Below are 25,856 nucleotides of genomic sequence, written 5' to 3' on the forward strand. Positions count from 1 at the left end.
TGTTGAGAATTTTTGCATCCAGGTTCATCAGGGAAATTGGTCTGTAGTTTCCGTTTTGGTGGGATCTTTGTCCAGTTTGGACTCAAGGCCAAGCTGGCCTCATAGAATGAGTTTGGAAGTGTTCCTTCCATGTCTCTGGCCATGACCTTATCTTGTTCTTTCATTTGGGATGCATTCCTCTTGTCTTGGCATTTGGGCTGAGTATTTGCCTTCTCTGTGTTACAAAAGCTCATTATGTTAGCTGCCTGTGATATGAATGGCTTTATGAAATGGAGGTCATCTAGTGTCCAGGGCCTGACACATCAGGGAGTGTCTGTGGTGTGTGTTGCGTACACTGTTTTGTGTTCTGGCTGCACTTTCCTTCAGGCCAGTTGTATGGACAGTGTATGGTCTTTGGCAAGAATGTCCTGAGTTTTATCTAGGTCAGCTCCGATATGCTTCTTAAATGAGACTTGAAATGACTGCCACTCGAAGTGAAGCTCTGCAGAACTGTCTGGTCAAGAGAGGTGGTGTGGTCATGAGCTTCCGCTGGTCTTCTGGGGAAGGGGACACCTCCATTGGGACTTAGGCAAGCCTGATTGACCTAGAAGGCCAGTCTCACCAGAGCACAGGAATGTGGGGTTGGTGTAAGCATCTTAGGCAGCCAGTGTGGGGATGACATTGTTTCCATCAGATGGCTCTGTGTTTATGCTGTGGGGAAGAGGAGGAAAATGTTCCCACACAGCTCCTCTGTCCTACCTCCTTTGTCCCCTTGTTGTGAACACTGCCTCTCAGGGATGCTCTCCATGATGAGTGTATAATTGCCCCACTGTTTGCACCAGGTGATGTACAGGTCACTGTTTCCATACCATCTGCCTGTAAGTAGTTTGCTGCCTTCTCTCAAGGATTAGACCATTGCCCTCAGGGCTGTATCCCAGCCAAGCCTGCTAACCTTTGAAACTCCACATTCTCGGGGTCTGGATCGCTTGGTTAAATGTCCGAGTCTTGATCCTGGCTCAGATCATGACCTCGTGGTCATGGGCTTCTCTCTCTCCCTCTATTCCTGCCCCTGCCTTGCATGTGCTCTCTTTCTCTCTCTCTCAAAATAAATAAACTTAAAACAAATTTAGTGGCATGGAATACCTTATTTAGGCGAGATTTCCTCCTTGAGGGAATGGCAGGGGTCTATCAGTTAAATTTCCAGCAATGACTAGGAATTTCATTGCTGACTGGTTAAAGGTTACATTCCTACAGGAATGAATTTAGGGTTAGTGACATGAGGCCATAACGTAAGGAACTCCATGATGGTCCTGTGAGTTTTCTTTACATTCCAAACCCATATTTTTGCACATCAATTTTTTTATTAAAAACATAACCCTAAGTAATATTTTAGCCATCTACTGCCGGCCCAATGATCATATCCTGTAAATCTGCGACCATCTCCTAATCATAGATGGAGATCAACTCTGTGGTTCTAAGATTTTTGTGACTCTAAATCATATTGATGTATGTTACTAAGGTCTTTGTGAGTCTAGGTTACTGCTGGCCTCCTGAAATCTTGACCGAGGGACACCCAGCCAGGTTTCTGAGCCATCACTTAGGCACAGAAGCACCCTTTCCAAGTCACCTCTTCCTAAAGCGTGCCTTTCCCTCTGGTACTTCTGGGTCTTACCCTTTTGCAGATCACATGCTATGATGGACAACCCCTCATGAAAACCTGTCAAAGTGGGCGAGAGAAACCTGCTTGCCTGTGACTGCCACTTCATGGTCACATCTTTTCCTTCTGAAACCCCTTGAACACCCTATCATTCTTCCAGCCTTTGAACATCTCTTCAATTTGAAAATATTTCATTCTCTTGTATTCCTGCTAAAAAAATATGCGTGAAAATATTAAAGCAAGGATTCTTTACAATAAGTGAGCCAGTCACAATGATCCATCTGGCCGTGTGTACGTATGTTTTCTTTTTTGGACACTGTTCAGGCATGAAGTTAAGTACATCCTGTAAAATCTGAGTTTCATTCATTATCTAGGATAACTGCCTTTATGGAAAGCCATTTAATGACATGTTCATTCCAGATCCGAAAAACACTTAATTTACATACCACATAATACAGTGGTGTCTACATATGTTATTACCTTAAAATATGTAAAGTGGATGTTTCTGTGAAGTGTATATCATGCATTGAGTTTTCTGTACCATGAATGCTATTATTTAAATTACACAATAGTAAGAACAACAAGATTAGGTACATGGCCATCACTAGTAACTAATACTAGAACTAGTCATATAATATTAGGTGTTGAAAACATAAAACCATGATTACTAATAATCTTTTCAATCGTGGTGGGTTTCTAGTTACCAGAAAAATTGGGAAGATATTATTGAGTCTCCACATACATCAGAGTGTTTTCTGACTATTGATGTCCTCTAAGTTGATACATGATCACAGTCAATATCCCAAAGAGATATGGTACTATTAACTAACTTTGTATTTGTATTCAGATTGCTTCACTTTTAACCTCTTCTGTCCCAGACTCATCCCAGCTGGCATATTACAGTCATTCTGTCTCCTTCGGCTTCACTTGGCCATGGCGATTTTTAGATTTTTCCATATTTTTCATAATCTGCAAAGTTTTGAGGGTACGTTTGTAGAATGTATTTTGTAGAATGATCCTTGGTTGGGATATGTCTAATGTTTGTTCAAATGCTTAGGCTGACTACTGTGTTTTGGAGCAGAAGATCCAGAGGCATAGTTCCATCCATAATTATCATTTCACATAAAGGTTGTTTACTCTGAAGATTTGGGTCTTTTGTGGTTCTGTACAAATTTTAGGACCGTTCTAGTTCTATGAAAAATGATGTTGCTATTTTGATGGCGATGGCATTAGTTGTGTCAGTTGCTGTGGGAAGTATAGACATTTCCATGAAATTTGTACTTCCGATCCATGAGTATGGAATATCCTTCCATTTTTTTGTGTCATCTTGTATTTCTTTCATCACTGTTTTATAATTTTCAGAGTATAGGTCACTCACCAGCTTGGATAGATTTATTCATAGATACCTTATTATTTGGTGTACAACTGTAAATGGGACTGTTTTCTTAATTTCTCTCTCTACTGCTTCGTATTTGTCTAGAAATGCAACAGATTTCTGTACAATGATTTTGTATCCGGTGACATTGCTGTATTCATTTATCACTTCTAGCAGTTATTGGGTGGACTCTTTAGGGTTTTCTATATATAGTGTCATGTAATCTGCAAAGTGTGAAAGATTCACTTCTTCCAGATTTGGATTAGTTTTTCTTTTCTTTTCTGTTCTTTCTTTTTTTCCTTTTCTTTTCTCTTTTCTTTTTTTTCTTTTCTTTTACTTTAATTTACTTTATGTTGTTTTGTTTCGTTTCGTTTTGTTTGATTTATCTGCCGGCTGTACCTTGGACTTCCAATGCTATGTTTATTAAAAGTGGTAAGAGTAAACATCCTTGTGTTTTCCCTGACCTTATAGGAAAAGCTCTCAGATTTTCTCCATTCAGGTTGATTATAGCTGCAGGGTTTTCATAGAAAACATTTATTGCATTGATGTATGTTCCCTGTAAACCTACTTTAGGGGGTTATAATCATGAATGGATGTTGTAGTATGTCAAATGCTTTTTCTTCATGTATTGAAATGACCGTATGGTTCTTTTCTTTTAACGTTTATTAATTTTGAGAGAGACAGAGTGTGAGCAGGGAAGGGGCAGAAAGAGAGTGGGAGACACAGAGTTCAATGGAGGCTCTTGGCTCTGAGCTTTCAGCACAGAGTCCGATGTGGGACTTGAACTCACGAAGCATGGGGTCATGTCCTGAGCTGATGTCGGACTGCTAAAGGATTGAGCCACCCAGGTGCCCCGATCATATGGTTCTTGTCCTTTCTCCTGTTGATGTATTGTATCACATTGATTGATTTGCAAATACTGAACCACGCTTGCAGCTTGGGAATAAATCCCACTTAATTGTGGGATATATTTATAGTTGTTATATCTCCTTTTGGACTGTACCCTTTACTGTTATATAACGTCCTCCTTTGTCTCTTGTTATGTACTTTGTTTTAAGTGTATTTTTTCTGATACAAGTATTGCTACTCTATTTTTTTTTTTCATCTGTTCTTACACCCTATGTCTCTAGATTGGAGGGTTCATTCCATTTACCTTCAGAGAAATGATTGCTATGTATGTATGTATGTATTGCCATTATATTACCTGTTTTTTGTGGTTTCTAATGATTTTCTCCGATCCTTTCTTGTCTGTCTTTCATGTTTTGCTTATTTTCTTTAGTGAAGTATTTTAATTTATTTATCTTTATTCTTAGCATATTTGTGACTGGTTTCTGATATATGGTTACTGCTGGGTTATGTATATAACCTCTTCTGTGTTTAGCAGTTTGTATTAAGCTGATGGTCATTTACCTTGGAACGCATTATTTTCTCCTCCCTAGGTTTTTGGTAGATGTTATTATATTTCAAATCCATATCTGTGAGTTCCTTAACTATTTTTTACAAAAATATTCATGTTTTACTTGATTTGTGTCTTTTACCTCTATAGTGTCACTTTTGGTCTCTCCACTCAAAGAGTCCCTCTTCATATTTCTTGCAGGACTGGTTTAGTGGTACAAACACCTTTAGTTTTTGTTTGGGAAAGTCTGTGTCTCCTTCCATTCTGAATGATAGACTTGTTGGATAGAGTATTCTTGGCTGCTAATTTTTCCATTCAGCACTTTGAATATGTGATGTCACTCGCTTCTTGCTTGCCAAGTATCTGTTCAGAAATCTGGTAGCTAGCCTTATGGGTCTTCCCTTCTAAGTGAAGGTCTCTTTGTGTTGCTGCATTTAAGAGTTTTTCTTTATTGTCACTGTAATTTGCAAGTTTGCTTACAATATGTCTGGATGTTGGCCTGATTTTGTTCATTTCGATGTGAATTCTCTAGCCTCCCGGATGTGGACGTTTGTTTCCTCCCCCAATTAGGGCATTTTTCAGCTATTGTTTCCACAAATAAATTTTCTGCCCCCTTTTCTCTTTCTTCTGCGACTCCTACAATATCAATATTGTTGTCTTTGCTGCAGTCACTGAGTTCCCTTAGTCTAATCTCACGTTGCAGAATTCTGTTCTCTCTCTTTGGTTCAATGTGATTCATTTCCATTACTCAGTCTTCGAGGTCACTGGTTTGCTCCTCTGCTTCTTCCGTCCCTTTGTTAGTTCCAGCAAGTGTGTCTCTCCTTTATTGTGTCCTCCTTTATTGTGTACTATTTCTTATCTCTAGTCAGGGGTCTCACTCTTCTACTCATTTCGCAACTCTAATGAGTATCTTTATGATCATTGCTTTCAAATCTGTATCAGGTATGTTACCTACATCTCTTTGGCTTAGAACTCTGGCTGTGACTTTCACTAGGTCTTTCATTGTGGAAAAACATCTCTGTGTGTCCATTTTGTCTTTCTCTCTGTCTCTGTTTCTCTGTGTTAAGAAAGTCAGCTGTACCTTCTGCTCTTGAAACTAATAACGTTATGAAGAAGAGGTCCTGGAGAACTCAGCAGTGCACGTCTCCATTTATAGGACCTGGACCTTCAGGAGGCTATCGTATGGGTACTGTTCACAGCCTGCTGTTGTGTCTGGGTTACTTTTCCTTTTAGTGCAGGTGTCTGCACTGATTGCATGCTGTTGTGGGCTGTGCTTCATCTCATTGGTTTTAGTGGGACCCAGGCAGGCCAGCTGTGGGGTGGTATGCCTGCTGGATAACTTGGGCACAGGGCAGGAGTGTTAGCAAAATTTCACAGGGCTACAAGTCCTATGCCAGATTTCCCGATGTCCTTTGGTGGCTGGGGGCTGTGGACCAGCGGTGGAAGCTAGGGGCTTGAGGATATGCACAGAGCATGTCTGTGCCTGGGGACATGTGGCTTAGTGAGACAGATGAGGGTGCCTAGATATGTACAGCTGGGTGAGGTGCAGATGTGCACAGCATGTTGTGGCAGCTATGCATGCAGCTTGTCAGACAGGGTGACCTTGTGGTTTGAAAAATGTTTGGCCTGAGACCAACAGGCTTGGTTTGGTGAGTCCCCTAGTGAACCCTTGGGACTGGCACACTGCTAATGGGTTAGTTAGCAAGAGTCTGTGCAGCCTCACCCTCCTGTGGGTGCTTCTATGCTTATTCTGGGAGGCTGGGGGAGAAGAATGGTGCCTGTGAGCTCCCTCGTTGTTGGAGAAGTCCTCCAACACACTCCGGAATCAGCATGAATACATCTGTCTCCTGTTCCCTCAGCATTGTGCAACATGCCATGTTTACATTGCCTCTCTACACACGCAGGGATCTGACTATCACTCATCCTCCTGGATCTCCCAGTGCTGGGTCATTTGACCTCCAAAGCTCCTGTATCTGAACACAAAGGCATTCAGCCCCTCTAAGTTCTAATGCCCAATGTTATGGAGATTAGTCTTCCCTGTATGACCTCCCTGGTGTGGGGCTCACTTTTTCTGCCCCTTCTGCAGGCAGACAGCCTCCACCTTTCTGACATTCCTAACCTTTCTGGTGCAGCTTCTCTCTACTTCGGTGTGGAGTTTGTTCTGCCAGTCTTTGGATCGCTCTTTGGTTCATGGACTTGGATGTGGCTGTTATGCAGTTGAAAACATGGGACAGGGTGAGCTCAGGGTCCTCTTACTTTGCTATTATTAATTTTTTAAATGTCTTATTATTTTGCATTTTTGAGACATGGGAAGACAGACTCCTATCACACATGCACTTCAGGATTGGAAAGGAACTTTCCCACATTTGCTTCTATTATTTTATGTTTTGAAACTCTCTTTAATGAGGTATAATTACATCTAACAAACCTCAAGTTAAAGGGTATACTTTGATGAGATTGAGGGTACAGGACCATGGGTACAGCACCATGAAATCATATGGTTTCTCCCTAAACCTTCCATCATGATCCCTTTGTGTCTAATGCTAATGTTGCTTTTGAAGTAAGGACTACTTTTTTTTCCCCCACGTTTTCACATATTGCCCAGGTGTCTGAAAGCTGGCATTGGGGTATCTCCTTTTCCAATAGTCTATATTCCCAAAAGTTTTGCAGTCGGTTTACCTTCGGACTTTTGCTTCTATTGTATCTCTCTGTATGTTCACATACTCTCGTTGCAATACTTTAATGATGAGGTCTTCATCGTCGCTTTAATTTTCACTAAATGGTATGAGCTGCAGTTCCACTTATGACAGAAGCACAGGCTTCCTATGATATGTATTCCTATGATTCCTATGATATGTGTTCAAGAGCAAGGCAGATATCCTGAGCACTTGAGCTGAGAATGTCACCCTGTCTTTTGCCGGCCCTCTTCCCTTCCCTGCGAGACAAGAATCTTCTTTTGTTCACACAGAAATGTGGGTGAAGTCAGTAGAAAACATTGCCTTCTCTCCTCTTCCCTTTATCTCTCAAAATCCTTGCCACTATCTTCTGCCTTTCCCTTTCTCTGACTCAATCTCCCAGGCCCACAGTTCCACTCCAGCCATGATCAGGGTGTCCTCCAGCTGCTGGCCTCTGCCCTGTCCATCCCTCAGTGAGAAATCTGGAGTAGGATTATGCATTTCACAGGACTGATCAAGAAATATGTGATCCTCAGAGACCTCCTGCACAAGGTTGCTGTCCGTGGAGACATGGCATCCTGAGGGAGGATCTGACTCCATGTGTGGCCTCCTCACTCATCTCCCACAGTCACTGCTGGTCCCTGATCCTTACCCACCATTACAAATCAGCCATATGCTAGGGTCAGGTACCTGTCTATCTGACCCCAAGCACCAGGAGTCAGTGAATATTTCTAAAATAAATGAGGACAGGCACCCCATGCATCTAGATATAGGAAGTTACCATCACCCGAGAAAACTCTCTCGGGCTCCTCTGCAAAAAGGGCGATCTTGCTACTATCCTACATCACTGCAACTTCTGCTAGTTTGTTACCTGTGTGTATAGGAACCACACTGTGTACATTCGATGGGGGGTGAGAGGAGGTCCTCCTAGAAGCAAACACTGAAACAGAGACAGAACAGTGAAAGTACTATGAAGGGATACTAAGAAAAACAAAGTGGAGAGCTCAGGGTTAGCAGAGAAAGCATGCAGGCAGATCTGACACATTTTTAAGATATATAATCACCATACTCTGTCACCTCACACAGTCCTCTTCAAATTTCAAAATAGTTGTCATATAAGGCAGTGAGATTTAAGAGATTTGGGGTTATTTCCCTATGGTCTTATGTTTTCCTACATGCATTCCCTCTTCGGTACTTAATCTGTGGCCTCAGATGAACACTTTAGTGTGGATGCATCTGCGAGTCTATATGTAATGGAATATGATTGTCTTCAGATCTCAGATGTAGAACTCTGATATACACATTCTCGTAATTATCTTTTTCTTTCTTTGTCTGGCAGGGCCTGAATCTTAATACAATAAGTGTGCCGTTGTCTTCTTTAAAGTGGCGATCCCCAATCCCTGGGTGGAGGCGTTAACCGTCTTAGTTTAATGAACTTCTGTGACCATCTTTTTTTGATGATCATTTGTGTAGAGATATCTTAATTGAAACTGTGAGAAGGGTGAGTGGATATTTCCCAGACATTTTGCAGATGCATTCTGTATTCAATGTCTTCTTTTCATTATGTCCTTAGAAACAAATATTACCCCTCTTTCACAGATAACCCATCTCAGGCTCTGTGTAGGTCCCACTGAGAATTGGTATTCTGGCTGAGATAGCAGGAACACAGGGAAACCCTTGGGATATTGTGAGAGAAGTTTAAGGAGATAGATGCAAAGCCGTAGTCAGGTGATGTCAGGGGTCCAGCAGGGGTGGCATCTGGGCATCCCTGAATTGTAGGTTTACCCAGGCTAAAGGCCAATGCAGGCACTCAGCTGATCTAGATCCTGTCTTCACTTTTAGTCTCACTGAAGGATATGAACTTATGCAGACAAGCATTTCCTTAAGATCAAGTTAAATTTTCTATATATCCAGGGCATTTTTTCACCCATAAATATCCAGAACCTTCAGACAACGCAGGGAGACAACAACCTTTTTAGATGATCACCTGGGTGCACGTTGACAAATATGACATTTTGGAGAGGAACCTTGCATTGTGCACTGAGAGTGATCCCACATAGTAGCTCCGTGTGGAACTCATGCTCCCTGCTCAGGCTGTGGTCAGGAATGGGCTGCAACTGCATCTCACTGAACCCAGGACCCTCCCCTCTGCACTTCCTCAAACTCTGCTTACTGTCCTCTAATTTCTCAAATTTCTATTCCTGTGTGATTCAAGTTTCCCCCACTCCTTCACTGGTGCTTTCAACATGGTGACCACAAGGTCTATGTCATGTAATGCATGTGCCCCATTTCACACAGGACACCTAAGTCACCTACACTTAGGGGTGCATCTCATCCTTCACAGAACTCAAAACATTGTGTCTGTAAAATATGCACCAGTACGCCCGATACATCTGTCTTTGTGTAAAAATCCTCTTTCTTGTTGACAGGAGAAACCTAAAGCTGACCTCATTATGGGGAAATGATACAGTCCATTGAACATATGTCCTGAGAAACTTGAGATATGTTACAAAGTCCTCAGGCAGTTTTGCAGTTGAATTGCCAAGCCCTAACAACCATCTCTACATTTTTCCCACAAAGTGTTTCACGAAGTAGATGAATATGCTTTAGAAATCCCTAACCACTTCAGTTTATCTACCCAAATAGAGGAGGTGGAGGATGGGGGGGGTGGTTCATAGCCCATGACTGGTGATGAAGGACTGTCCATGGGGTTATGGTTAGGGGTTAGGGTTAGCGGTTCGGGGTTAGGGTTAGGGTTAGATTAGATGGTTAGATTTAAAGGGTTAGGATTACGGTGAAGGTTAGGTTTAGGGTTTAGGGGCTAGGGTTGGGGTGTAGCTTAGGGTTAGGGTAGGGCTTAGGTGTTAGTGTTAGTATCAGCATTAGCTTCAGGGTTAGGGTCACGGTCAGGGTAGTTGTAGGGGCAGGGGATAGGGATTAGGATTTAGGTTTTATTGTTTAGAGTTTAGGTTTTAGGTTTTGGGGTAGGGGTTAGGTTTTCGTGGTTACGTGTTAGTGGCTAGGGTTTAGGGTTATGGTCAGGGTCAGTGTTTGGTTAGGGTTAGTGTTTAGTATTTATGGTTTGGGGATTAGGGTTAGTGGTTAGTGTTCAGGTCTAGGGTTTAAGTTTATGGTTACAGTTAGGATTTGGATCGGATTTGTGGTTTAGGGTTCAGCGTTTCGGTTAGGGTTTGTATTATTGTTGCGGATGGTGTTAATGTATATTAGTGCCATGGTTTGGGTTAGGGATAGGATTTAGGGCTAGGATTAAGGTTTGTGTTTGGGTTAGGGTTAGGGTTAGTAGTTAGGATTAGGCCCTAGGATATTGCAGGGGCTGAACCCACAGCATTGCAATTGTCTACCCAAAGGGCTGAGGTGAGGTTCCAAGGTCGGTTGCCTGTCACGATTAGTCTTTTGGTTCCAATCCAGACAACTGTATGGGAGAGTGGTCTGGTAGGCCTCAGGAATATTCTTGGGCAGCTGCAGCCAGGTTTTTGAAATGACATGGTGATGGTCCAGGTTCTAAGCCGAGTGATCCTGCACCACTTCTGGACCCCCGGGCGTGGTGTTGTCAGACTTTGTTATTGGGTCGCATGGGTAGAGAGCCTTAACTAGGGTTATGGTTTGTTACAGGGACGTCGCCAGGGTGTAAGCGACTCTAGTTTCGTGATCTCCCTCTAGGACTGAATTGAGGACCCATGTGATGGTGCTTTTCAACTGTAGGTTTAGGGTTGAGATAGTGTTAGGATTCAGTTGAGGGTTCTGTTTAGGTTTAGGCATAGGTTTAGGGTTACGTTCCAGGAGACACTAGGCGCTGAAACCAGAGCAGTGCAGTTGTTTCCCCGAAAGTCTAATTTGAAGGAACAATGGATGGTGCCGATTAGGATTAGTCTTTGAGTTCCAAGGCTAGATAACTGTATGGGCCACTAGTCGGGTAGGCCTCTTGAAATCTCTCTGGATCTTCAACCGGTCCTTCAAAAGAACATAGTATATTACATGTCCTATGCGGAGTTATCCTGCACCGCTTTTGTTCCCCAGGCATTTGGTGTTGTCATATGTTGTTATTGGGTCTAATATCGAGAGAGACTTATCTAAGGTTAGGGTTCTGTCCAGTGACATTTCCAGCTCCAAGCGAAACCAGTCTCGTCATCTCCCTCGAGGTCTGAAGTGAGGGCCAATATGATGATGCGGAGCAATTGTAGGGTTTGGGTTTGAGTTAGGTTCGGTTTCAGTTGAGGTTTCTGATGAGGGTTAGAAGTAGGGTTCGGATTTTGTTCCCAGGAGGTTCAAGGCGCTAAACACATAGCAGTGCACTTGTCTCCCTGAAGGGCTGAGTTGAGGGCACAAGGGAGGGTGCCGGTCAGGGTTTGTCTTTGGGTTCCAAGGCCAGACAACTCTATGGGCCACTGGTCGGTTAGGCCTCAGGAATACTTTTGAGTACCTGAAACCCAGCCTTGGAAATGACATCGTGATGTTCCAGGTTCTATGTGGAATGATCCTGCACCGCTTCTGGACCCCAGGCGCATGGTGTTGTCAGATTTTGGTACTCGGTCCCATGGGAAGAGAGCCTTAGCTAGGGTTAGGGTTTGGTCCAGGGACGTCACCAGAGCTGAAGCAACTCCCGTCTCGTGATCTTCCTTGAGGGCTGAAGTGAGGGCCTGGGTGATGGTACGGGTCAAGTGTATGGTTAGGTTTCGAGACTGGGTTAGGTTTTGGTTGGCGGTTCTGGTTGGGGTTAGGGTTACGGTTAGGTCCCAAGAGGCTCCAGGCACTGAACCTACAGCAGTGTGGTTGTCTACCCAACAGGCTGAGTTGAGGGCTCAAGTGAGGGTGCTGGTCAGGATTAGTCTTTGGGTTCCTATGCCAGATATCTCTATGGGCCACTGGTTGGGTAGGCGTCAGGATTCCTCTCAGATAGCTGCAGTCAGGTTTTGGAAACGACATGGTGATGATCCAGATTATTTGTTGAGTTATCCTGCACCATTTCTGCACCCCAGGCGCTTGGTGTTGTCAGACTTTGGTATGGGGTCCCCATTGGGAAAGAATCTTAGCTTGTGATAGGTTTCGGTCTAGGGACATCGCCAGGGCCAAAGCAACTCCAGTCTTGTGATCTCCCTCGAGGGCTGAAGTGAGGGCCCATGTGATGGTGCGGCTCAACTGTAGGGTTAGTTTTCGAGATAGGGTTAGGTTTTGGTTGAGAGTTCTGGTTAGCATTAGGTCCAAACAGGCTCCAGGAGCTGAAGCCACAGCAGTGCAGTTGACTCCCCAAGGACTGAATTGAGGGCACAAGGGAGGGTGCCCTCAGGATGAGTCTTTGGATTCCAAGGCCAGACAACGCTGTGGGACAGTGTTTGGATATTCCTCAGGAATACTCTTGAACAGCTGCCACCGGGCCTTGGAAATGACATGGTGATGTTCCAGATTCTATGCTGAGTGATCCTGCACTGCTTCTGGACCATAGGCACGTGGTGTTGTCACTTTGGTATTGGGTCCTTATGGGGAGAGAGCCTTATCTAGGGATAAGGTTCGGTCCAGAGACAACACCAGGGCCGAAGCGACTCCAGTCTCGTGATCTCCCTCGAGGGCTGAATTGAGGGTCCTTGCAATGGTGTGAGTCATGGGTTTGGGTTCGAGATACCGTTAGGTTTCTCTTGAGGGTTCTGGTTAGGGTTAGGGTTAGATCCCAGGATTCTCCCTGCGCTGAACCCACAGCAGTGCAGATGTCTCCCTGCAAGGCTGAGTTGAGGGCACAAGGGAGGGTGCCGCTCAGGATTGGTCTTTGGGTCCCAGGCCATACAATTCTATGGATCACTCGTCAGTTAGGACTCAGGAATTCTCTTGTGTACCTGTATTCAGGCCTTGGAAATGGTGATGTTCCAGTTTCTATGCTGAATGATCCTACATCGCTTCTGGACCCCAAGCACGTGGTGTTGTGAGACTTTGGTGGGTCCCAATGGGGAGAGAGCCCTAGCTAGGGTTAGGGTTTGGTCCAGGGATGTCCCCAGATGCAAAGTGACTCAAGTCTCTTGATCTCCCTCGAGGGCTGAAGTGAGGGCCCATGTGACGGTGTGGGTCAAGTGTAGCATTAGGTTTCAGTTGAGGGTTCTGGTTAGGGGTAGGGTTAGGTCCCAGGAAGCTCCTGGCTCTGAGTCCACAGCAGTGCAGTTGTCTCCCTGAAGGGCTGAGTTGAGGGCACATGGGAGGATGCCGTTCATTTTTAGTATTTCCGTCCCATTTCCAGACAACTGTATGGGCCATTGGTTGTGTAGGCCTCAGCAATCATTTCAGAAAGCTGCAGCCCGGCCTGAGAAATGACATGGTGAAGTTCCAGGTTCTATATGGAATGATCCTTCACTGCTTCTGGACCCCAGGTGTGTGGTGTTGTCAGACTTTGGTTTTGGGTGCCCATGGGTAAGAGCCTTAGCTAGAGTATGGTTCCATCCAGGGTTGTCGCCAGGCTGAAACAACACCACTGTTGTGAATTCAATGGAGGGCTGATGTGTGGCTGTGAGTCTGCTGTAGAGTTAGTGTGCTAGATACGGTTAGGCTTAGGGTGAGGGTTATGTTTCGGTTCACCGTTAGTGTTAAGTCCCAGGCGAGTGAAGGCAGTGACTCTACAGCAAAGCAGTTGTCTTTCTGAAGGCCTGAGTGCAGTACAGAAGGGAGGGTTTTCGTTTGCATTAATCTTTGGGTCCCAAAGCCAGACAAACATATGGCCCACCCTTTGGGTAGGCCTCAGGATTCTTCTCGTGCAGCTGCTGTCGTGCTTTGCATATGACATGGTGATGTTCCATGTTTCATGCCTAGTATTTATGCACCGATTCTTGATCCCATGTATGTGCTGATGTCAGACGTTGTAAATGAGTCCCCCTGGGGATAGACACTTAGCTAGGGTCAGGGTTCAGTATAGGGAAGTCGCCAAGTCCGAAGCGACACCAGTGTTTTGAATTCCATGGAGCGCTGAATTGAGGGCACATGCGTGGCTGTGAATCTGGTTTAGAATTAGTGTACTAGATAGGGTTAGGGGTAGGGTGAAGGTTATGGTTAGGGTTATGATTAGGGTTAGGGTCAGGTCTCAGGAGGCTCTAGGCACTGAACCCACAACACTGGTGTTATCTCCACGAAGGGGTGAGTGGTGTCCCCAAGGGAGGGTGTCAATCAGGACTAGTCTTTGGCTTCCAAGGCCAGACAAATGTAAGTGTCACCCTTCGGGTGTGTCTCAGGATTCGTCTCGTGCAGCTGCAGTCGCGCTTTTAAAATGAGATAGTGATGTTCCACCTTCCATGTTGAGTATTTCGGTACAGATTCTCGAAACCGTGTGCATGCTGTTGTCAGACTTGGAATTGGGTCCCGACGGGGAGAGAGCCTTACCTAGGGTTTGTGTTAGGTCCAGGGAAGTCAGCAGGAGCGAATCGACTCCAGTTTCGTGATCTCCCTCGAGGACTGAATTGAGGGACCATGCGACAGTTCGGGTCAAGTGTAGGATTTGGGTTAATGTTAGGGTTAGGTGTAGGGTGAGGGTTATGTTTAGGGTTACGTTAGGGCTGGGGTTAGGTCCCAGGAGTCTCTAGGCACTGACCCCACCACAGAGCAGTTGTCTCCCCGATGGGCTGAGTGAGTACACAAAGGAAGGTGCCAGTCAGGATTAGTGTTTGGTTTCCGTTGCCAAACGAATATTGGGCAAGCTTCATATAGGCCTCAGGAATCCTCTCGTTCAGCTGCAGTTCCTCTTTGAAAATGACATAGTGATGTTCCACGTCAAGTATTTCTGCACCGTTACTCGAACCCATGTGCGTGCTCTTGTCAGACTTTGCAATTGGGTCCCCATGGGACAGAGCCTCAGTTAGGGTTAGGTTTCGGTCCAGGGGAGTCACCATGGCAGAAGCCATAGCAGTGTTGTGAATTCCATGGGGGCTGAAGTGGGGGTATGTGTGTGGCTATCGGTCTGGTGTAGCTTATCAAGGTTGATAGGGTTAGGTGTAAGGTAAGAATTATGTTTAGGATTAGGGTTAGGTTTAGGTCCCATAAGACTCCAGACACTGATCCCACAGCAGAGCTGGTGTTAACCCGAGGGGCTGAGTGGAGTACCCAAGAGAGGGTGTCGATCAGGATTAGCCTTTGACTTCCAAGGCCAGAGAAATGTATGTGTCACCCTGCGTGTAGGACTCAGGAAGCCTCTCGTGCAGCTGCAGTCGCACTTTGGAAATGACATGGTGATGTTCCACGTTCCATGCCAAGTATTTCTGCACTGATTCTCAAGCCCGTGTGCATACTGTTGTCAGATTTTGGAATTGGGTCCCCAAGACTTAGCTAGCCTTGGGGTTTGGTCCAGGGAAGTCGCCAGTCCCGAAGCAACTCCAGTTTCGTGATCTCCCTCGAGGGCTGAATTGAGGGCACATGCAAGGGTGTCGTTCAATATAGGGTAGGGTTAGATATAGGGGTAGGTGTAGGGTGAGGGTAATTGTTAGCGGTATGGTTAGTGTTACAGTTTGGAAATAACATGGTGATGATATATATTCCATGCCAAGTATTTCCACACCTGTTTCGAACCCTTGTGTGTGCTATTGTCAGATTTTGGACTTGTTTCCCCATGGGAGAGACACTTAGATAGGTTTAGGGTTTGGTCCATGAATGTCACCAGGGCCAAAGCAACTCCAGTGTTGTGAATTCCATGGAGCTCTGAAGTCAGGGCACATGCGCAGCTGTGGGTCTGGTGTAGATTTAATGAGATAGATAGGGTTCAATGTAGGGTGATATTTATGGTTAGGGTTACTGTTAGGTTTAGGTTTAGGTCCGATGAGACTCCAGACACTGACCCCAAACAGAGCAGGTGTCAACCTGAAGGGCTGAGTGTAGTACACAAGGGAGGGTGTCCGTCAGTCTTCGTATTTGGGTTCCAAGACCAAACAAATGTATGGGCCACCCTTTGGGTAGGCCTCAGGATTCCTCCCCTGCAGCTGTAGTCGCGCTTTGGAAGTGACATGGTGATGTTCCAAGTTCCATGCCAACTATTTCTGGACCAATTCTTAAACCAGTGTGAGAGCTGTTGTCAGACATTGGAATTAGGTCCCAATGCATACAGAGCCATAGCTAGGGTTAGAGTTCATTCCAGCGGTGTGGCTGTGGCCGAAGAGACTCCAGTCTCGTGATCTCGCTGCAGGGCTGAATTGAGTGCCCATGCGAGTATGCGGGTCAAGTGAAGTGTTTGGGTTAGAGATAGGGTTAGGTGTAGGTTGAAGTTTACCATTAGGGTTAGGGTTAGGTCCTAACCCAGCAAGCTCCAGGCACTGAACGCACAACAGAACAATTGTCTCCCCGAAGGGCTGAGTGTAGGATACAAGGGAGGGTGCCTGTTAGGATTAGTCTTTGGGTTCCAAGACCAGGAAAATGTATGGGCCACCCTTTGGTTAGGCCTCAGGAATCCTCTTGTGCAACTGCAGCTGTGCTTTTGAAATGACATGGTTATGTTCCACGTTCCATGCTGAGTATTTTTGCACCGATTCTCGAACCCTTGTGGGTGATGTTGTCAGATTTTAGAATTGGGTCCCCATGGGGAGAAAGCTTTATGTAGGGTTAGGGTTCAGTCCAAGGAAGTCGACAGGGCTGAACCGACTCCAGTCTCATGATCTCCCTCGATGGCTGTGTTGAGGGCCCTAGAAAAGGTGGGGGTCAAGTATAGGGTTCAATTAGAGATAGGGTTAGGTGTAAGTTGAAGGTTATGTTTAGGGTTACGGTTAGGGTTAGTTTTAGGTCCCAGGAGGCTCCAGGCACTGAACCCACAACAGTGCAGTTGTCTCTCCGAAGGGATGAATAGAGTACATAAAGGAGCGTGCCGGTCAGTATCACTTCATAGGATCCAAGGCCAGAGAGATGTTTGGGCCACCCTTGGAATAGGCGTTAGGAATCCTGTCGTGCAGCTGCAATCACACTTTGCAAAAGATATGGTGATGTTCCATGTTCCATGCCGAGTATTGTTGCACCGATTCTCAAACCCGTGTGCGTGCTGTTGTCAGACTTTTGAACTGGGTCCCCATGGGGATAGACACTTAGCTGGGGTAAGAGTTCCTTACAGGGAATTGCTAAGGCCGAAGTGATACCAATGTTGTTAATTCCATGGAGGGCTAAAGTGAGGGCACATATGCGGCTGTGCATCTGGTTTACTTTTCATGTGCTAGATAGGGTAGGTTGAGGGTTATGTTTAGGGTTATGTTTACAGTTAGTGTTAGGTCCCAGGAGGCTCTCCATCCATGTAGTTTCAAATGGCAAGATTTTATCCTTTTTGATGGCTAAGTAATAGACCATGGTGTGTGTATGTATGTATGTATGTGTATACACACACACACACATATACATACTATGTATGTATGTATGTATGTATGTATGTATGTATGTATGTATGTATGTATATATACCACGTCTTTATCCATTCATCCATCGATGGACATTTGGGCCTTTTCCTTACTTTAGCTATTGTTGATAGTACTGCTATAAACTTTGGGGTTCACGTGTCCCTTCGAAGTAGCATATCTGTATCCCTTGCATAAATACCTACTAGTGCACCTGCTGGGTTGTTGAACAGTCTTCTTTTTCATTTTTTGAGGAACGTACATACTGTTTTCCAGAGTGGCTCCACCAGCAGTGCAAGCCAGTGCACCAGCAGTGCAAGAGTTCCTCTTTCTCCATTTCCTTGCCAACATCTGTTGTTGCCTGCGTTGTTAATGTTAGCCATTCTCACAGGGGTGAGGGGGTGTTTCATTGTGGTTTTAATTTGTATTTTCCTGATGATGAGTGTTTTTGAGTATTTTTTCATGTGTCGGTTGGCCATCTGGATGTCTTCCTTGGAGGAGTGTTTGCTCGTGTCTTTGCCCATTTCTTCCCTGGATTACTTGTTTTTTGGTATGTTCTTGAGTTTGGTATGTTCTTTATAGATTTTGAATACTAATCCTTTATCTCATATGTCGTTTGCAAATATCTTCTCCCATTCTGTTGGTTGCCTTTTAGTTTTGCTGATTGTTTCCTTCTCTGTGCAGAAGCTTTTTATTTTGATGAGGTCCTAATAGTTCAGTTTTGCTTTTGTTTTCCTTGCCTCTGGAGATGTGTTGGGTAAGAAGATGTGGACGCCAACATTAAGAGGTTTTTGCCTGCTTTCCCCTTGAGGATTTTGACGGCTGCCTATCTTACATTTAGGTCTTACATCCGTTTTGAGTGTCTTTTTTTTTTTTTTTTTTTTTTTAATTTTTTTTTTTTCAACGTTTATTTATTTTTGGGACAGAGAGAGACAGAGCATGAACGGGCGAGGGGCAGAGAGAGAGGGAGACACAGAATCGGAAACAGGCTCCAGGCTCTGAGCCATTAGCCCAGAGCCCGACGCGGGGCTCGAACTCACGGACCGCGAGATCGTGACCTGGCTGAAGTCGGACGCTTAACCGACTGCGCCACCCAGGCGCCCCTTGAGTGTCTTTTTGTGTGAGAAAGTGGTCCAGGCTCATTCTTCTGCATATCACTGTCCAGTTTTCCCAGCACACTTGCTGAGGAGACTGTCTTTATTCCATTGGATCTTCTTTCTTTTGGTCAAAGATTAGTTGGCCATACATCTGTGGGTCCAATTCTGTGTTCCTGTTCTGTTCCATTGATCTGAGTGTCTGTTCTTGTGCCAGTACCGTACTGTCTTGATGATTACAGCTTTGTAATACAGGTGGAAGTCCAGGATTGTGATACCTCCTACTTAGGTTTTCTTTTTCAAGATTGCTTTGGCTATTCGGGGTCTTTTCTGGTTCCACACAAATTGAAGGATTGTTTTTTGTAACTCTGTGGAGAATGCTGGTGTTATTTCGATAGGAATTCAGTTGAATATATAGATTGCTTTGGGTACTATTGACATTTTAACAATAGTTGTTCTTCCTATCCAGGTGCATGGAATGTTTTTCATTTTTGTGTGTTTGTCATCTTCAATTTCTTTCATAATCTTTCTATAGATTTCAGTGTATAGATTTTTCACCTCTTTGGTTAGATTTATTCCTAGGTGTTTTATGGGTTTGGGGGCAATTGTAAACGGGATGGATTCTGTGATTTCTCTTTCTGTTGCTTCTTTGTTTGTGTATAAGAATGCAACTAATTTCTGGGCATTAATTTTATACCCTGCCACTTTGCTGAATTCATGGATCATTTAACAGTTTTTTGGTGGAACCCTTTTATCAAGAAAGGGTGCTGTATTTTGTCAAATGCTTTCTCTGCATCTATTGAGTGCATCATGTGGTTCTTGTCCCTTCTTTTATTGATGTGATGAATCACATTGATTATTTTGTGGATATCGATCCAGCCTTGCATTCCAGGTTAAATCCCACTTGGTCGTGGTGAATAAAGTTTAAATGTATCATTGGATCTGGTTGGCTAATATCTTGTGGAAGATTTTTGCACCCATGTTCATCATGAAAATTGGTCTATCCTTCTAGTTTTTAGTGGGATCTTTGTCTAGTTTTGGAATCCAGGTAATGCCAACTCATAGGAAGAGTTTGGATGTTTCCTTCCATTTCTATTTTTGGGACAGCTTCAAGAGAATAGGTGTTAGTTAACTCGTCCTTAAATGTTTGGTAGAATTCCCCTGGAGAGCCATCTGGCCCTGGGCTCTTGTTTTTTTGGGAGATTTTTGATTACTAATTCAATTCTTTACTGGTTATGGGTCTGTTCAAATTTTCTATTTCTTCCTCTTTCAGTTTTCATAGTTTGTGTGTTTCTAGGAATTTGTCCATTTCTTCCAGATTGTCCATTTTATTTGGTATATAATTGCTGATAATATTCTCTTATTCTTCGTTGTATTTCTCCTGTGTTCGTTGTGATCGCTCCTCTTTCATTCTTGATTTTATTTATTTGGGTCCTTTCCTTATTCTTTTTGATCCAACTGGCTGGTGGTTTATCAATTTTATTAATTATTTCAAAGAACTAGCTTCTGGTTACATTGATCTCTTCTACTGTTTGTGTGTGTGGGGGGGGGGTTTGTTTGTTTTTGTTTTTGTTTTCAGTTTTGAAAGCATTGATTTTTGCTGTAATCTTTATCATTTCTTGTCTTCTGCTGGATTTGGATTTTATTTGATGATCTTTTTTCCATTACTTTAAGGTATAAGCTTACGTTGTGTATCTGAGACTTTTCTTCCCTCTTTAGGAAGGCCTGGATTGCTAAACTTCCTCTTATGACTACCTTTGTTGCATCCCAGAGGTTTTGGACTGTGGTGTTATCAGTTTTATTGGTTTCCATGTACTTTTTAATTTTCCCTTTAACTTCTTGGTTCACCCATTCATTCTTTCTTTTTTTAATTTTAGTTTTTATTATTTACAATTTACATCCAAATTAGTTACCGTATAGTGCAACAGTTATTTCATGAGTAGATTCCTTAGTGCCCCTTACCCATTTAGTCCATCCCCCCCCCACAACCCCTCCAGTAACACCATGTTTGTTCTCCATATTTATGTGTGCTCTTCTTTTGTACACCTCCCTGTTTTTATTTTTGTTTCCCTTCCATTATATGTTCATCTGTTTTGTGTCTCAAAGACCTCCTATGAGTGAAGTTATATTATATTTGTCTTTCTCTGACTACTAATTTCACTTAGCAGAATACCCTCTGGTTCCAACCATGTAGTTCCAAATGGCAAGATTTCATTCTTTTTGATTGCTGAGTAATACTCCATCACACACACACACACGCACACACACACACACCACATCTTCTTTATCCATTCATCCATCAATGGACATTTGGGCTTTTTCCATACTTTGGCTATTGTTGATCGTGGTGCTATAATCATGGGGGTGCATGTGTCCCTTCAAAACAGCACACCTGTATCCCTTAGATAAATGCCTTGTATTGCAATTGCTGTGTCGTAGGATGGTTCTCTTTGTAGCTTTTTGAGGAGCCTCCGTAGTGTTTTCCAGAGTGGCTGCAGCAGCTTGCATTCCACTATTCATTGTTCCATAGGATGTTCTTCAGTCTACCAGTATTTGTTATCTTTCCAAATTTTTTCTTGTGGTTGATTTCGAGTTTCATAGCATTGGGGTCTGAAACTGCACGGTATGATCTCTATCTTCTTGTACTTGTTGAGTACAAGTAAACATAAAATTATTTATGTTTATTTATTTTAGAGAGAGAGAGACAGGGGCAGAGAGAGAGGGAGACACAGAATCCAAAGCAGGCCTCAGGCTCTGAGCTGTCAGCACAGAGTCAGACACAGGGCTCAAACTCACAAACCATGAGATGACCACCTGAGCTGAAGTCAGATGCTTAACTGAATGAGCCTCGCAGGCACCCACTGTAGTGACATTTTATTTTATTTTTTTTTTATTATTTTTTTTTTATTTATTTTTGGGACAGAGAGAGACAGAGCATGAACGGGGGAGGGGCAGAGAGAGAGAGGGAGACACAGAATCGGAAGCAGGCTCCGGGCTCCGAGCCATCAGCCCAGAGCCCGACGCGGGGCTCGAACTCACGGACCGCGAGATCGTGACCTGGCTGAAGTCGGTCGCTTAACCGACTGCGCCACCCAGGCGCCCCTGTAGTGACATTTTAAATGACACCGTTCAAAGTGCACTTGCTACCTTGCAAACTCAGAGAGAGAGAAAGAAATGTGAAGAATCAGGAAGTAGTTAAGAGTTGGCTGCTGAGTTTTACCGTAATTTGGCTTTGGAGGGTTTTTGTTCATTGGGTGAAGTGAGCACAGCATAGATGCCTGCCATTTACCACAGTAGACAGTGGGCCTCTGGGAGCCAAAACTCTTTCTGAGCAATGAGATGGAATTTTACTAGGACCGCCAAGATGAGATTTGCTATTTCAAGGACTAGGAGTTATCTTTTATTTTCACAACTCGGTAATTATCACATCATTCAACTCTGCCCTCCAAGATATGTAGAAAATACCCGAATATAGTTGAGAGAGAAAGGGTGATAGCCAAAGTGTATAATCCTTTCCCTTTAAAAAATATGTTTAAGTTATGCTTTATGATTTTTTTTTTTTAATTTTAGTGAGGGAGCATGCAAGTGGGGGAGAGGGAAAGAGAGAGAATCTTAAGCAGGGTTCACACTCAGTGTGGAGCCCAACACAGGTCTGGATCACATGATCCTACAATCGTGACCTGACACAAAATCAAGAATCTGATGCTCAACTGACTGAGCCACCCAGGTGTGCAATAGTCTCTTTCTCTCTGAATGCTGAATAGTAAATTTTCAACGTGAATGGGGGATAAACAGGCATACATACATACATACATACACCACTAAGAAAGCCATGAGTTGTTAGACATGAACTATTTTCCATCATCTTTGTCTTCTAGTTATATTCATGCCTCTAAAGTGTTTGTTGATTGCAATGCCCGATCTTGCTGTGTGAGGTACAAATTGTTGTGTGATCAGTTTTCCGTGAAAGTCTTTCCTCATATCTGTCTTAACCACAAGGTGCCAATGTTGAATTCGAGGATGTAGAGCTAAGAGCCTTGAGGTCCAATAACTGTCAACTGGAAGTTATATTTTCTGTTGGGGAGAAATCCCCATATGATGGCAATGACTTTGCATTGGCAAGGGAAAGAATACTTTCATGCCTTCATGGTTCTTGCGCTTTTTGTGTCTCACCAAAATCAAGACTCAGGTCATGTGCATGTTTATCATGAAAACACCTTTTTTTTTTCCCAGAAAATAAAAACGCCCTGGAAGACAAGTGTAATGCATTGAGGTCTGTGAAAGCCACAAAGGAAGCAAAAGTCAAACAGCTGAAAGAGAAAGCACATAACCTGGAAGAATTCTATAAACAAAGAAAAGTGCCTACAAAAAAAGTAAGATGGGGGCGCTTGGGTGGCTCAGTCAGTTGAACGCCCAAATTCGGCTCAGGTCATGATCTCACAGTCCCATAAGCTCAAGCCCCATGTCGGGCTCTGTGTTGACAGTTCAGAGCCTGGAGCTTGCTTTGGATTCTGTATCTTCCTCTGGCCCTACCCAACTCGCACTCTGTCTCTATCAAAAAATGAATAAAAGTTAAAAAAATTTTAGAAAAGAAAGATGTTCATGTGAGAACTGTCACAAGGACCATATTGTATGGGAGAACATGGCAGCCAGTAGAGATAATTGTATTTCTTTTGGAACTGGGTCCAGAGTATTTTTGCCCAATGCATTCAGTAGAATTGGACCTTCCCTTCCTACCTTGCTTTCTGTAATGTAACCTGCATTTTCCTTTCTCCTAAGTGCTTGCCACACATTGTGTCATGTTTTGGGGGCGGCAGAGGGAAGGTACCATCATTAATAACGTTAATACCTGGATCCACTCTGGATCCATCTACACTGTCCTATAGGTTTCAATCGCATCACACTGTTTTGTCACCCAGCAATTAGGTCATTTTTGTTCAGGACCAGACATGGGTCAAAAATGTGTGGGGAAAAAAATGAATTAACTTGCTGCAGAAACAATGGAAGTTGCTTTCTGGAAAGTGGGTAGGGGTACCAGCAGTACTGGATCCCTGCATCCATTCTGCCAGTGAGATTGCTCACTGCAGGCCCAATCCCTAAGAAAGTCAAGTTGTTTCCTGTCCCCTGATTTTTCAAGTGTAACTTTTCTGAGTCTTGGCCAAAGCCTGCAGCTTCACTAGGGCTCATCTTTGCTGGCCTCCCCTGAACTACACTTGTTTACTTCTAAGTCTGTGCCCATAAAGTTGTTCAGCTTCTTTGCCATTCACATGTATGCCCCCCACATCAATGATGAGTCCTAGGGAGTTTGGGTCCAACTGCCAGGCTGGCTTTGTCCTGGGCTTCCTTCTTCTCCATCTTGGTCTTGTGTGTTTTCGTGGGGTTGTCAGATATTTGGTGCATTCAGTCACATGTTTCCTCCTTTGTACAGTATTTCCTTTTGTTCTCAGGAGGAGATGGGGGACTTTAGAGTCCCTCACTCGTGTTGGAAAGTGAAGTCTTCTCTTCCCTGGAGACTCACCTTTATGTTCGTCCTTCCCACAGCTGGGGTTAGGGCTTGCTCTCACTGGCATCTTGTTTTTGTTAACTCGTAAGCTCTTTCTGTTAGTGGGTACAGCACCCTGACCACCTCTCTATCTTCAACCCCTTACAACAGAGCCACTACATTACAACCACTCCAGCAAGCATTTGCCCAAGGACTGCCTGAGAGGCCAGAAGGAAATGCATGTGCCTTTCTCTGTCTAGTGCTTTTGTGTCATTTGCGAAGAGATTTTCAATTTTGCGTATGATTCTTGAGTACATCAAGTGTCAAGTTGAAACCATCTCAGTCAACACCACAAAGAAAATAGTCTGAGGGCAACACAGCAACCCAGCCTTGCCAAGCATTGCCTTCTGCTGCCTTCACTATCCATGGAATGAGTCTTGTTAAAGTAGATTTGGCTCCATGAAGTTGAGAGTTTTCCACCTGAAATCTCTTTCCTGGAAGTAAACCCAGACTGTGTGACAGTTCATATCAGGTTGTACGTCAGGAGATGATATTGTTCTAAGAATGGCCTTTTGAAGATGGAGGCAGGGGTTGCAGTCCTGAACGCTAGCGATGTCTGGGAGTGAGCTGCAATGTTAGTGAAGCCATATTCTGGAAGGTCGTCTGCCTGTGATCACCAGGAAGGTGATTGCCTGTGTCATGGTACAGCTTTTGGACTGAGAATCAGGGCTCCCCACGGAGGTGTAAGACTAGTGATGATCCCTTGATTCATCCTAATGGGTACAGTTGGTCAGATACGGTTTTTCACTCACTGATGAAATGAGTCTTCACCATATCAAACAAAAGACCAACTCTTGGAAGGCAGAAAATGCAATGTTCTTTGATGACTTTATGATAAAGAGAGGAAACGAGAACTAGAAAGACAGTTCCAATAGTAGAGACATGGCAGCAGACAGAAGTTGAATTTTCTTGAACTTAAATGGAGTGTTCACTTCATTTCTCTGATTCGGTTGTCTGTGCATTTATGGGAGAAGTGGGGGAAGGGATATTTGCATAGGCCTTCAAGAGTTCTGGGAGGTAAAAAGGGGGAACTTCTGGACCTTGTTCCTGACTGTGTATGTATCTTTCCCATCTTAGGAAGCTTTAAATGACACTGTGAACTGGCGGCAAAGAAGAATCAGCAGCTGCAGGTAAAATTTGAAAATAGCGACAGAAGGGGCGCCTGGGTGGCTCAGTCGTTTAAGCGTCCAACTTCAGCTCAGGTTATAACTTCACAGTCCGGGAGTTCGAGCCCCGTGTCAGGCTCTGTGCTGACAGGTCAGAGCCTGGAGCCTGTTTCAGATTTTGTTACATCTCTCTCTGTCCCTCCCCCGCTCATGCATGTGCTCTCTCTCTCTCTGTCTCAAAAATAAATAAACATTAGGGAAAAAAAGAAAATAGCTACAGAAGAAATAAACAAGTACAAGTGAGTTCAGCTACTAATTACCAGGAGCTCATGAAACCGCTGTTATTTTTTGGTTTTTAATCTTTTGTAAAGTTTAAAGTCAACATATGCATAGAGTATTAACAGATAAAAAAGGTAAGTTTTAGAAAGAGTAAAACAATTAAGTTTCTAAACATTTGCAGATCTCAAGTAGTGACCAGACTATGTGGAAACGTTGTCCATGCTAACATTCCTCGGGGGTGGTGTCAATTGTCACAATCTGTAGGAAAGCAGTGTGTCGTACAATGAATCATACCCATCAACGTGGTAGTGCCATTTCATGGCCCTCGTCTTTGCAACCCTGGGAAACATGGTGAGGATATAAGTTATAGAAGAATAGAGCTTTATGATAAAAGACACTTGTCACAT

At 43.9% G+C, this 25,856-nt stretch overlaps 1 long non-coding RNA gene across 2 annotated transcripts in view; it reads left to right on the forward strand.

The window, feature by feature from the left end:
* The window catches only part of LOC147575205 (uncharacterized), an 85,256-nt gene extending 62,368 nt beyond the window's left edge, over window positions 1-22,888 (forward strand). For both annotated transcript variants that reach the window (XR_015242135.1, XR_015242134.1), the window contains exon 3: window positions 22,756-22,888. This is a non-coding gene — a long non-coding RNA (uncharacterized LOC147575205). The remainder of the gene's footprint in view (window positions 1-22,755) is intronic.
* Window positions 22,889-25,856: the final 2,968 nt, after the last annotated feature.

The sequence above is a fragment of the Puma concolor genome, chromosome D3, assembly GCF_028749965.1.
Source record: "Puma concolor isolate L17-30 chromosome D3, mPumCon1.1.hap2, whole genome shotgun sequence".
NCBI lineage: Eukaryota > Metazoa > Chordata > Mammalia > Carnivora > Felidae > Puma > Puma concolor.